Source organism: Taudactylus pleione, unplaced genomic scaffold, assembly GCF_031769625.1.
Source record: "Taudactylus pleione unplaced genomic scaffold, aTauple2 ptg000174l, whole genome shotgun sequence".
Taxonomy (NCBI): Eukaryota; Metazoa; Chordata; class Amphibia; order Anura; family Myobatrachidae; genus Taudactylus; species Taudactylus pleione.
Genome location: NW_028284576.1, coordinates 6,323,556 through 6,337,963, shown reverse-complemented (window position 1 = coordinate 6,337,963; position 14,408 = coordinate 6,323,556). Strand labels below are relative to the sequence as shown.

The 14,408-nt window shown below is 36.3% G+C and overlaps 2 non-coding genes across 2 annotated transcripts; both read left to right on the top strand.

The window, feature by feature from the left end:
• The first annotated feature begins 830 nt into the window (after nucleotides 1–830).
• Nucleotides 831–903, top strand: TRNAA-AGC (transfer RNA alanine (anticodon AGC)). Its single transcript has one exon. It is a non-coding gene; the product is annotated as a tRNA-Ala (tRNA).
• Nucleotides 904–4,054: 3,151 nt separating this feature from the next.
• On the top strand, nucleotides 4,055–4,127 carry TRNAA-AGC (transfer RNA alanine (anticodon AGC)). Its single transcript has one exon. It is a non-coding gene; the product is annotated as a tRNA-Ala (tRNA).
• Nucleotides 4,128–14,408: the final 10,281 nt, after the last annotated feature.

Sequence of the window (14,408 nt, the reverse complement as noted above, 5' to 3'; positions counted from 1 at the left end):
AACTTTTGATTAACAACTGAACGCGTTAAGCAATTGCGCCACAGAGACACGTGAAAGTGCTTTCTAATGGATATTATCAGTAAGGGAAGATGAACCAGCAGAACTGAACTTAAACTGCTTAAAAGTTTCTAACTTGGATCATTTCTTACAAATGGACACTATAATATGAACTTGTGCAAAGTAAAAAAAAACAGGATTATACCCTGTGAATTGAGAATTTTGTCAGGGTGTGAAAATATCTTAGTCATGATGGTTGCGAATCAATCCAGTTATAAAAGGGTTGAAATAGGGGGATTTCAGTTAGTCCAAGGATCCAAGAATATGAGAACTTATTTGCAGTGTTATGAAAAATTCAAGGTATGTATTCACAATGATAGATGTGCCAAATTGTATTTTTAATAAAGATAGAGAATGGTGGAACTGAGTTTTTTCAATATAAAGCTATATGGCACTTGGTAGCACTCAAAATATGCGTTATAAATTTGTGGGTAGACTTAGGAATGTCAGAAATATAATGAGATAAAAGGGAATATGACAGGGAGTTGGGCATTAAAATTCCTATGAGAAGGAAAGTAAGACAATGTATCTCTGTTCACAATTGAAGTAAGTTGTGACAGTACCACCAGATGTGGGACAGTTTCCTCAGCCCCACAAAGTCTCCAACACAATGGTGATAAAGAAGGAAACATTTTATGAAATCATTAAGGTACTAAATACCAACGATAATGGGATTTCACTAAACTTGAGGCTAATGGATGTTTTTGAGATGTTATCTCTAAATGTAATCCAGTCCTCCTGGTGTAAGTGGTGTAAATGGTTTTAACATCAAAGGGGAATTAGCTCAAATGGTAGAGCGCTCGCTTAGCGTGCGAGAGGTAGCGGGATCGATGCCCGCATTCTCCAGATAACATTTTGGAACCAAAATTTGCTGCAATATATCAAGTGAAGAATAACATTCCTGACCAAAATTCTTCACTGTTTTTATTTTCTTCTGATGCCCCAGAGGAATGCTGAGTTACATATAGTTATCTTGAAAATTATATGCAAACAATTTGGGGTTGATTCAAAGAGCTGATACACCACATTTCCTGTGAGTAGCTGACTATAAGCCACATGTATGGTAGCTCCAAACTTGCAGCAATTTGTTGTAGCCCCATAATGCTGCATAAAAAAGTGATATCGGGTTGCTAGGGGTCCAATTTCAACTGCTGTAACTGGTGTCACTATACTGTTGCAAGGTTAACTTACCCCCTTTGTAAATAATTGAATCAACTTCTCAGAATTAACCCAGTGGATCCCAGTATCTGGTATATATTAATACATTTTTCTTATTCTTCTGGCTAAAAGTCACCGTGAATTTTTAGCTTATTCTCTATATCTTCTTAGGACTGATCACTTGTTTTCAATTTGTAAAGTTCTTTCTAGTTTTATCTAACACTAGCTGGAAAGCCATGGATGTAGAGTTAGTAAAGTCATAGCTGTTAATTTCCATGTAAGTTTATGTATTGAGGTAAAATGTAGACAAATGGCTTGTAAATTTTGTCAAATATAGAATCCTCCTGCCACAGAATAACAAATACTAAAGACGTTCCTGGGTGGGCTTGAATCACAAAACTTTTGATTAACAACTGAACACGTTAAGCAATTGCGCCACAGAGACACGTGAAAGTGCTTTCTAATGGATATTATCAGTAAGGGAAGATGAACCAGCAGAACTGAACTTAAACTGCTTAAAAGTTTCTAACTTGGATCATTTCTTACAAATGGACACTATAATATGAACTTGTGCAAAGTAAAAAATAACAGGATTATACCCTGTGAATTGAGAATTTTGTCAGGGTGTGAAAATATCTTAGTCATGATGGGGGCGAATCAATCCAGTTATAAAAGGGTTGAAATAGGGGGATTTCAGTTAGTCCAAGGATCCAAGAATATGAGAACTTATTTGCAGTGTTATGAAAAATTCAAGTTATGTATTCACAATGATAGATGTGCCAAATTGTATTTTTAATAAAGATAGAGAATGGTGGAACTGAGTTTTTTCAATATAAAGCTATATGGCACTTGGTAGCACTCAAAATATGCGTTATAAATTTGTGGGTAGACTTAGGAATGTCAGAAATATAATGAGATAAAAGGGAATATGACAGGGAGTTGGGCATTAAAATTCCTATGAGAAGGAAAGAAAGACAATGTATCTCTGTTCACAATGGAAGTAAGTTCTGACAGTACCACCAGATGTGGGACAGTTTCCTCAGCCCCACAAAGTCTCCAACACAATGGTGATAAAGAAGGAAACATTTTATGAAATCATTAAGGTACTAAATACCAATGATAATGGGATTTCACTAAACTTGAGGCTAATGGATGTTTTTGAGATGTTATCTCTAAATCTAATCCAGTCCTCCTGGTGTAAGTGGTGTAAATGGTTTTAACATCAAAGGGGAATTAGCTCAAATGGTAGTGCGCTCGCTTAGCGTGCGAGAGGTAGCGGGATCGATGCCCGCATTCTCCATATAAGATTTTGGAACCAAAATTTGCTGCAATATATCAAGTGAAGAATAACATTCCTGACCAAAATTCTTCACTGTTTTTATTTTCTTCTGATGCCCCAGAGGAATGCTGAGTTACATATAGTTATCTTGAAAATTACATGCAAGCAATTTGGGGTTGATTCAAAGAGCTGATACACCACATTTCCTGTGAGTAGCTGACTATAAGCCACATGTATGGTAGCTCCAAACTTGCAGCAATTTGTTGTAGCCCCATAATGCTGCATAAAAAAGTGATATCGGGTTGCTAGGGGTCCAATTTCAACTGCTGTAACTGGTGTTACTATACTGTTGCAAGGTTAACTTACCCCCTTTGTAAATAATTGAATCAACTTCTCAGAATTAACCCTGTGGATCCCAGTATCTGGTATATATTAATACATTTTTCTTATTCTTCTGGCTAAAAGTCACCGTGAATTTTTAGCTTATTCTCTATATCTTCTTAGGACTGATCACTTGTTTTCAATTTGTAAAGTTCTTTCTAGTTTTATCTAACACTAGCTGGAAAGCCATGGATGTAGAGTTAGTAAAGTCATAGCTGTTAATTTCCATGTAAGTTTGTGTATTGAGGTAAAATGTAGACAAATGGCTGGTAAATTTTGTCAAATATAGAATCCTCCTGCCACAGAATAACAAATACTAAAGACGTTCCTGGGTGGGCTTGAATCACCAAACTTTTGATTAACAACTGAACGTATTAAGCAATTGCGCCACAGAGACACGTGAAAGTGCTTTCTAATGGATATTATCAGTAAGGGAAGATGAACCAGCAGAACTGAACTTAAACTGCTTAAAAGTTTCTAACTTGGATCATTTCTTACAAATGGACACTATAATATGAACTTGTGCAAAGTAAAAAATAACAGGATTATACCCTGTGAATTGAGAATTTTGTCAGGGTGTGAAAATATCTTAGTCATGATGGTTGCGAATCAATCCAGTTATAAAAGGGTTGAAATAGGGGGATTTCAGTTAGTCCAAGGATCCAAGAATATGAGAACTTATTTGCAGTGTTATGAAAAATTCAAGGTATGTATTCACAATGATAGATGTGCCAAATTGTATTTTTAATAAAGATAGAGAATGGTGGAACTGAGTTTTTTCAATATAAAGCTATATGGCACTTGGTAGCACTCAAAATATGCGTTATAAATTTGTGGGTAGACTTAGGAATGTCAGAAATATAATGAGATAAAAGGGAATATGACAGGGAGTTGGGCATTAAAATTCCTATGAGAAGGAAAGTAAGACAATGTATCTCTGTTCACAATTGAAGTAAGTTGTGACAGTACCACCAGATGTGGGACAGTTTCCTCAGCCCCACAAAGTCTCCAACACAATGGTGATAAAGAAGGAAACATTTTATGAAATCATTAAGGTACTAAATACCAACGATAATGGGATTTCACTAAACTTGAGGCTAATGGATGTTTTTGAGATGTTATCTCTAAATGTAATCCAGTCCTCCTGGTGTAAGTGGTGTAAATGGTTTTAACATCAAAGGGGAATTAGCTCAAATGGTAGAGCGCTCGCTTAGCGTGCGAGAGGTAGCGGGATCGATGCCCGCATTCTCCAGATAACATTTTGGAACCAAAATTTGCTGCAATATATCAAGTGAAGAATAACATTCCTGACCAAAATTCTTCACTGTTTTTATTTTCTTCTGATGCCCCAGAGGAATGCTGAGTTACATATAGTTATCTTGAAAATTATATGCAAACAATTTGGGGTTGATTCAAAGAGCTGATACACCACATTTCCTGTGAGTAGCTGACTATAAGCCACATGTATGGTAGCTCCAAACTTGCAGCAATTTGTTGTAGCCCCATAATGCTGCATAAAAAAGTGATATCGGGTTGCTAGGGGTCCAATTTCAACTGCTGTAACTGGTGTCACTATACTGTTGCAAGGTTAACTTACCCCCTTTGTAAATAATTGAATCAACTTCTCAGAATTAACCCAGTGGATCCCAGTATCTGGTATATATTAATACATTTTTCTTATTCTTCTGGCTAAAAGTCACCGTGAATTTTTAGCTTATTCTCTATATCTTCTTAGGACTGATCACTTGTTTTCAATTTGTAAAGTTCTTTCTAGTTTTATCTAACACTAGCTGGAAAGCCATGGATGTAGAGTTAGTAAAGTCATAGCTGTTAATTTCCATGTAAGTTTATGTATTGAGGTAAAATGTAGACAAATGGCTTGTAAATTTTGTCAAATATAGAATCCTCCTGCCACAGAATAACAAATACTAAAGACGTTCCTGGGTGGGCTTGAATCACAAAACTTTTGATTAACAACTGAACACGTTAAGCAATTGCGCCACAGAGACACGTGAAAGTGCTTTCTAATGGATATTATCAGTAAGGGAAGATGAACCAGCAGAACTGAACTTAAACTGCTTAAAAGTTTCTAACTTGGATCATTTCTTACAAATGGACACTATAATATGAACTTGTGCAAAGTAAAAAATAACAGGATTATACCCTGTGAATTGAGAATTTTGTCAGGGTGTGAAAATATCTTAGTCATGATGGGGGCGAATCAATCCAGTTATAAAAGGGTTGAAATAGGGGGATTTCAGTTAGTCCAAGGATCCAAGAATATGAGAACTTATTTGCAGTGTTATGAAAAATTCAAGTTATGTATTCACAATGATAGATGTGCCAAATTGTATTTTTAATAAAGATAGAGAATGGTGGAACTGAGTTTTTTCAATATAAAGCTATATGGCACTTGGTAGCACTCAAAATATGCGTTATAAATTTGTGGGTAGACTTAGGAATGTCAGAAATATAATGAGATAAAAGGGAATATGACAGGGAGTTGGGCATTAAAATTCCTATGAGAAGGAAAGAAAGACAATGTATCTCTGTTCACAATGGAAGTAAGTTCTGACAGTACCACCAGATGTGGGACAGTTTCCTCAGCCCCACAAAGTCTCCAACACAATGGTGATAAAGAAGGAAACATTTTATGAAATCATTAAGGTACTAAATACCAATGATAATGGGATTTCACTAAACTTGAGGCTAATGGATGTTTTTGAGATGTTATCTCTAAATCTAATCCAGTCCTCCTGGTGTAAGTGGTGTAAATGGTTTTAACATCAAAGGGGAATTAGCTCAAATGGTAGTGCGCTCGCTTAGCGTGCGAGAGGTAGCGGGATCGATGCCCGCATTCTCCATATAAGATTTTGGAACCAAAATTTGCTGCAATATATCAAGTGAAGAATAACATTCCTGACCAAAATTCTTCACTGTTTTTATTTTCTTCTGATGCCCCAGAGGAATGCTGAGTTACATATAGTTATCTTGAAAATTACATGCAAGCAATTTGGGGTTGATTCAAAGAGCTGATACACCACATTTCCTGTGAGTAGCTGACTATAAGCCACATGTATGGTAGCTCCAAACTTGCAGCAATTTGTTGTAGCCCCATAATGCTGCATAAAAAAGTGATATCGGGTTGCTAGGGGTCCAATTTCAACTGCTGTAACTGGTGTTACTATACTGTTGCAAGGTTAACTTACCCCCTTTGTAAATAATTGAATCAACTTCTCAGAATTAACCCTGTGGATCCCAGTATCTGGTATATATTAATACATTTTTCTTATTCTTCTGGCTAAAAGTCACCGTGAATTTTTAGCTTATTCTCTATATCTTCTTAGGACTGATCACTTGTTTTCAATTTGTAAAGTTCTTTCTAGTTTTATCTAACACTAGCTGGAAAGCCATGGATGTAGAGTTAGTAAAGTCATAGCTGTTAATTTCCATGTAAGTTTGTGTATTGAGGTAAAATGTAGACAAATGGCTGGTAAATTTTGTCAAATATAGAATCCTCCTGCCACAGAATAACAAATACTAAAGACGTTCCTGGGTGGGCTTGAATCACCAAACTTTTGATTAACAACTGAACGTATTAAGCAATTGCGCCACAGAGACACGTGAAAGTGCTTTCTAATGGATATTATCAGTAAGGGAAGATGAACCAGCAGAACTGAACTTAAACTGCTTAAAAGTTTCTAACTTGGATCATTTATTACAAATGGACACTATAATATGAACTTGTGCAAAGTAAAAAATAACAGGATTATACCCTGTGAATTGAGAATTTTGTCAGGGTGTGAAAATATCTTAGTCATGATGGGGGCGAATCAATCCAGTTATAAAAGGGTTGAAATAGGGGGATTTCAGTTAGTCCAAGGATCCAAGAATATGAGAACTTATTTGCAGTGTTATGAAAAATTCAAGTTATGTATTCACAATGATAGATGTGCCAAATTGTATTTTTAATAAAGATAGAGAATGGTGGAACTGAGTTTTTTCAATATAAAGCTATATGGCACTTGGTAGCACTCAAAATATGCGTTATAAATTTGTGGGTATACTTAGGAATGTCAGAAATATAATGAGATAAAAGGGAATATGACAGGGAGTTGGGCATTAAAATTCCTATGAGAAGGAAAGTAAGACAATGTATCTCTGTTCACAATGGAAGTAAGTTGTGACAGTGCCACCAGATGTGGGACAGTTTCCTCAGCCCAACAAACTCTCCAACACAATGGTGATAAAGAAGGAAACATTTTATGAAATCATTAAGGTACTAAATACCAACGATAATGGGATTTCACTAAACTTGAGGCTAATGGATGTTTTTGAGATGTTATCTCTAAATGTAATCCAGTCCTCCTGGTGTAAGTGGTGTAAATGGTTTTAACATCAAAGGGGAATTAGCTCAAATGGTAGAGCGCTCGCTTAGCATGCGTGAAGTAGCGGTATCGATGCTCGCATTCTCCAGATAAGATTTTGGAACCAAAATTTGCTGCAATATATCATGTGAAGAATAACATTCCTGACCAAAATTCTTCACTGTTTTTATTTTCTTCTGATGCCCCAGAGGAATGCTGAGTTACAAATAGTTATCTTGAAAATTACATGCAAACAATTTGGGGTTAATTCAAAGAGCTGAAACACCACATTTCCTGTGAGTAACTGACTATAAGCCACACTTATGGTAGCTCCAAACTTGCAGCAATTTGTTGTAGCCCCATAATGCTGCATAAAAAAGTGATATCGGGTTGCTAGGGGTCCAATTTCAACTGCTATAGCTGGTGTTACTATACTGTTGCAAGGTTAACTTACCCCCTTTGTTAATAATTGAATCAACTTCTCAGAATTAACCCAGTGGATCCCAGTATCTGGTATATATTAATACATTTTTCTTATTCTTCTTGATAAAAGTCACTGTGAATTTTTAGCTTATTCTCTATATCTTCTTAGGACTGATCACTTGTTTTCAATTTGTAAAGTTCTTTCTAGTATTATCTAACACTAGCTGGAATGCCATGGATGTAGAGTTAGTAAAGTCATAGCTGTTAATTTCCATGTAAGTTTGTGCATTGAGGTAAAATGTAGACAAATGGCTGGAAAATTTTGTCAAATATAGAATCCTCCTGCCACAGAATAACAAATACTAAATACATTCCAGGGTGTGCTTGAACCACCAAACTTTTGATTAACAACTGAACGTATTAAGCAATTGAGACCACAGAGACACGTGAAAGTGCTTTCTAATGGATATTATCAGTAAGGGAAGATGAACCAGCAGAACTGAACTTAAACTGCTTAAAAGTTTCTAACTTGGATCATTTCTTACAAATGGACACTATAATATGAACTTGTGCAAAGTAAGAAATAACAGGATTATACCCTGTGAATTGAGAATTTTGTCAGGGTGTGAAAATATCTTAGTCATGATGGGGGCGAATCAATCCAGTTATAAAAGGGTTGAAATAGGGGGATTTCAGTTAGTCCAAGGATCCAAGAATATGAGAACTTATTTGCAGTGTTATGAAAAATTCTAGTGATGTATTCACAATGATAGGTGTGCCATATTGTATTTATAATGAAGATAGAGAATGGTGGAAATGAGTTTTTTCAATATAAAGCTATATGGCACTTGGTAGCACTCAAAATATGCGTTATAAATTTGTGGGTATACTTAGGAATATCAGAAATATAATGAGATAAAAGGGAATAAGACAGGGAGTTGGGCATTAAAATTCCTATGAGAAGGAAAGTAAGACAATGTATCTCTGTTCACAAGGGAAGTAAGTTGTGACAGTGCCACCAGATGTGGGACAGTTTACTCCGCCCCACAAAGTCTCCAACACAATGGGTTTAAAGAAGGAAACATTTTATGAAATCATTAAGGTACTAAATACCAACGATAATGGGATTTCACTAAACTTGAGGCTAATGGATGTTTTTGAGATGTTATCTCTAAATGTAATCCAGTCCTCCTGGTGTAAGTGGTGTAAATGGTTTTAACATCAAAGGGGAATTAGCTCAAATGGTAGAGTGCTCGCTTAGCATGCGAGAAGTAGCGGGATCGATGCCCGCATTCTCCAGATAACATTTTGGAACAAAATTTGCTGCAATATATCAAGTGAAGAATAACATTCCTGACCAAAATTCTTCACTGTTTTTATTTTCTTCTGATGCCCCAGAGGAATGCTGAGTTACATATAGTTATCTTGAAAATTAAATGCAAACAATTTGGGGTTGATTCAAAGAGCTGATACACCACATTTCCTGTGAGTAACTGACTATAAGCCACACTTATGGTAGTTCCAAACTTGCAGCAATTTGTTGTAGCCCCATAATGCTGCATAAAAATGTGATATCGGGTTGCTAGTGGTCAAATTTGAACTGCTGTAACTGGTGTTACTATACTGTTGCAAGGTTAACTTTCCCCCTTTGTTAATAATTGAATCAACTTCTCAGAATTAACCCAGTGGATCCCAGTATCTGGTATATATTAATACATTTTTCTTATTCTTCTGGCTAAAAGTCACTGTGAATTTTTAGCTTATTCTCTAAATCTTCTTAGGACTGATCACTTGTTTTCAATTTGTAAAGTTCTTTCTAGTATTATCTAACACTAGCTGGAAAGCCATGGATGTAGAGTTAGTAAAGTCATAGCTGCTAATTTCCATGTAAGTTTGTGTATTGAGGTAAAATGTAGACAAATGGCTGGTAAATTTTGTCAAATATAGAATCCTCCTGCCACAGAATAACAAATACTATACACATCCCTGGGTGGGCTTGAAACACCAAACTTTTGGTTAACAACTGAACGTGTTATGCAATTGCGCCACAGAGACACGTGAAAGTGCTTTCTAATAGATATTATCAGTAAGGGAAGATGAACCAGCAGAACTGAACTTAAACTGCTTAAAAGTTTCTAACTTGGATCATTTCTTACAAATGGACACTATAATATGAACTTGTGCAAAGTAAGAAATAACAGGGTTATACCCTGTGAATTGAGAATTTTGTCAGGGTGTGAAAATATCTTAGTTATGATGGGGGCGAATCAATCCAGTTATAAAAGGTTTGAAATAGGGGGATTTCAGTTAGTCCAAGGATCCAAGAATATGAGAACTTATTTGCAGTGTTATGAAAAATTCTGGTGATGTATTCACAATGATAGATGTGCCAAATTGTATTTATAATAAAGATAGAGAATGGTGGAACTGAGTTTTTTCAATATAAAGCTATATGGCACTTGGTAGCACTCAAAATATGCATTATAAATTTGTGGGTATACTTAGTAATGTCAGAAATATAATGAGATAAAAGGGAATATGACAGGGAGTTGGGCAATAAAATTCCTATGAGAAGGAAAGTAAGACAATGTATCTCTGTTCACAATGGAAGTAAGTTGGTACAGTGCCACCAGATGTGGGACAGTTTCCTCAGCCCCACAAAGTCTCCAACACAATGGTGATAAAGAAGGAAACATTTTATGAAATCATTAAGGTACTAAATACCAATGATAATGGGATTTCACTAAACTTGAGGCTAATGGATGTTTTTGAGATGTTATCTGTAAATGTAATCCAGTCCTCCTGGTGTAAGTGGTGTAAATGGTTTTAACATCTAAGGGAAATTAGCTCAAATGGTAGAGCGCTCGCTTAGCATGCGAGAGGTAGCGGGATCGATGCTCGCATTCTCCAGATAACATTTTGGAACCAAAATTTGCTGCAATATATCAAGTGAAGAATAACATTCCTGACCAAAATTCTTCACTGTTTTTATTTTCTTCTGATGCCCCAGAGGAATGCTGAGTTACATATAGTTATCTTGAAAATTACATGGAAACAATTTGGGGTTGATTCAAAGAGCTGATACACCACATTTCCTGTGAGTAACTGACTATAAGCCACACTTATGGTGGCTCCAAACTTGCAGCAATTTGTTGTAGCCCCATAATGCTGCATAAAAAAGTGATATCGGGTTGCTAGGTGACCAATTTCAACTGATGTAACTGGTGTTACTATATTGTTGCAAGGTTAACTTACCCCCTTTGTAAATAATTGAATCAACTTCTCAGAATTAACCCAGTGGATCCCAGTATCTGGTATATGTTAATACATTTTTCTTATTCTTCTGGCTAAAAGTCACCGTGAATTTTTAGCTTATTCTCTATATCTTCTTAGGACTGATCACTTGGTTTCAATTTGTAAAGTTCTTTCTAGTATTATCTAACACTAGCTGGAAAGCCATGGATGTAGAGTTAGTAAAGTCATAGCTGTTAATTTCCATGTAAGTTTGTGCATTGAGGTAAAATGTAAACAAATGGCTGGTAAATTTTGTCAAATATAGAATCCTTCTGCCACAGAATAACAAATACTAAACACATCCCCGGGTGGGCTTGAACCACCGAACTTTTGGTTAACAACTGAACGTGTTAAGCAATTGCGCCACAGAGACACGTGAAAGTGCTTTCTAATGGATATTATCAGTAAGGGAAGATGAACCAGCAGAACTGAACTTAAACTGCTTAAAAGTTTCTAACTTGGATCATTTCTTACAAATGGACACTATAATATGAACTTGTGCAAAGTAAGAAATAACAGGATTATACCCTGTGAATTGAGAATTTTGTCAGGGTGTGAAAATATCTTAGTCATGATGGGGGCGAATCAATCCAGTTATAAAAGGGTTGAAATAGGGGGATTTCAGTTAGTCCAAGGATCCAAGAATATGAGAACTTATTTGCAGTGTTATGAAAAATTCTAGTTATGTATTCACAATGATAGATCTTCCAAATTGTATTTATAATAAAGATAGAGAATGGTGGAACTGAGTTTTTTCAATATAAAGCTATATGGCATTTGGTAGCACTCAATATATGCATTATAAATTTGTGGGTATACTTAGGAATGTCAGAAATATAATGAGATGAAAGGGAATATGACAGGGACTTGGGCATTAAAATTCCTATGAGAAGGAAAGTAAGACAATGTATCTCTGTTCACAATGGAAGTAAGTTGGGACAGTGCCACCAGATGTGGGACAGTTTCCTCAGCCCCACAAAGTCTCCAACACAATGGGTTTAAAGAAGGAAACATTTTATGAAATCATTAAGGTACTAAATACCAACGATAATGGGATTTCACTAAACTTGAGGCTAATGGATGTTTTTGAGATGTTATCTCTAAATGTAATCCAGTCCTCCTGGTGTAAGTGGTGTAAATGGTTTTAACATCAAAGAGGAATTAGCTCAAATGGTAGTGCGCTCGCTTAGCATGCGAGTGGCAGCGGGATCGATGCCCGCATTCTCCAGATAACATGTTGGAACCAAAATTTGCTGCAATATATCAAGTGAAGAATAACATTCCTGACCAAAATTCTTCACTGTTTTTATTTTCTTCTGATGCCCCAGAGGAATGCTGAGTTACATATAGTTATCTTGAAAATTACATGGAAACAATTTGGGGTTGATTCAAAGAGCTGATACACCACATTTCCTGTGAGTAACTGACTATAAGCCACACTTATGGTAGCTCCAAACTTGCAGCAATTTGTTGTAGCCCCATAATGCTGCATAAAAAAGTGATATCGTTGTTGCTAGGGGTCCAATTTGAACTGCTGTAACTGGTGTTACTATACTGTTGCAAGGTTAACTTACCCCCTTTGTAAATAATTGAATCAACTTCTCAGAATTAACCCAGTGGATCCCAGTATCTGGTATATGTTAATACATTTTTCTTATTCTTCTGGCTAAAAGTCACCGTGAATTTTTAGCTTATTCTCTATATCTTCTTAGGACTGATCACTTGTTTTCAATTTGTAAAGTTATTCTAGTATTAGCTAACACTAGCTGGAAAGCCATGGATGTAGAGTTAGTAAAGTCATAGCTGTTAATTTCCATGTAAGTTTGTGCATTGAGGTAAAATGTAAACAAATGGCTGGTAAATTTTGTCAAATATAGAATCCTCCTGCCACAGAATAACAAATACTAAACACATCCCTGGGTGGGCTTGAAACACCAAACTTTTGGTTAACAACTGAACGTGTTAAGCAATTGCGCCACAGAGACACGTGAAAGTGCTTTCTAATGGATGTTATCAGTAAGGGAAGATGAACCAGCAGAACTGAACTTAAACTGCTTAAAAGTTTCTAACTTGGATCATTTCTTACAAATGGACACTATAATATGAACTTGTGCAAAGTAAGAAATAACAGGATTATACCCTGTGAATTGAGAATTTTGTCAGGGTGTGAAAATATCTTAGTCATGATGGGGGCGAATCAATCCAGTTATGAAAGGGTTGAAATAGGGGGATTTCAGTTAGTCCAAGGATCCAAGAATATGAGAACTTATTTGCAGTGTTATGAAAAATTCTAGTTATGTATTCACAATGATAGATGTGCCAAATTGTATTTATAATAAAGATAGAGAATGGTGGAACTGAGTTTTTTCAATATAAAGCTATATGGCATTTGGTAGCACTCAAAATATGCGTTATAAATTTGTGGGTATACTTAGGAATGTCAGAAATATAATGAGATAAAAGGGAATATGACAGGGAGTTGGGCATTAAAATTCCTATGAGAAGGAAAGTAAGACAATGTATCTCTGTTCACAATGGAAGTAAGTTGGGACAGTGCCACCAGATGTGGGACAGTTTCCTCAGCCCCACAAAGTCTCCAACACAATGGTGATAAAGAAGGAAATATTTTATGAAATCATTAAGGTACTAAGGCTCTCATTCAGAGCCACTCGCAAACAGCAGTACGCTCGTTGCGTTCCGATGTTGACTAACCGCGCATGCGTCGGTGTTACACTGCGCATGTGCGTACGGCAGATTGCGAGCTTTTTTTCTCTCGTTCCTAAAATAGCGTACAGGAAGTGACATGTCAAATGAGTTTGACAGAACAGGGCGTTTTTGGGTGTTGACGGGGGTGGAGATGGAAAAACGCAGGCGTGGCGATGCGTTTTTGGGGCGTACATACATTAGCAGATGCGAACGTCAAATGTGTTCGGACCGTCACATACGTCACTGGAACATCCTCTTTCCCTTCAAAATGCTCGCACAGTTTAGGGTCTGGATTACTCGACCACATTGGCGATGGCCTTCTCCTCCGTCCCGGGACTCCATGATGTTGCAGCTATTAATCGCGGGTGGTCACAAAAGCAATTAGTGTTGTATTGAAAACCGGCTTGGTATGTGTTTGGAAAGCAGTTTATTGGGATAGCACAAAACCGTACGCAGGTGGAAATCATACCTGCTAATGTCAGGATTACACAATCTATTGGCGTACATTTTTTTGGGTTTTTTTTTGCCTCAATTTGTTGTTTCTGGCCTATTGTGACAATAATGTCATCATGTTTTAATTAGCTCCCCTTTTTTTTTTTAATGTGGAATTTGCATCGTTATGTGAATTTTTAAACGTTCCTTCAAGAGGCCTTTTTTTTATACAAATGAAATGATTTTTTGTGTCCTTTTTTGCCTTTAGGGCCAGGATTAAATGTAACCCATTTGTACAATAATGTCACAAT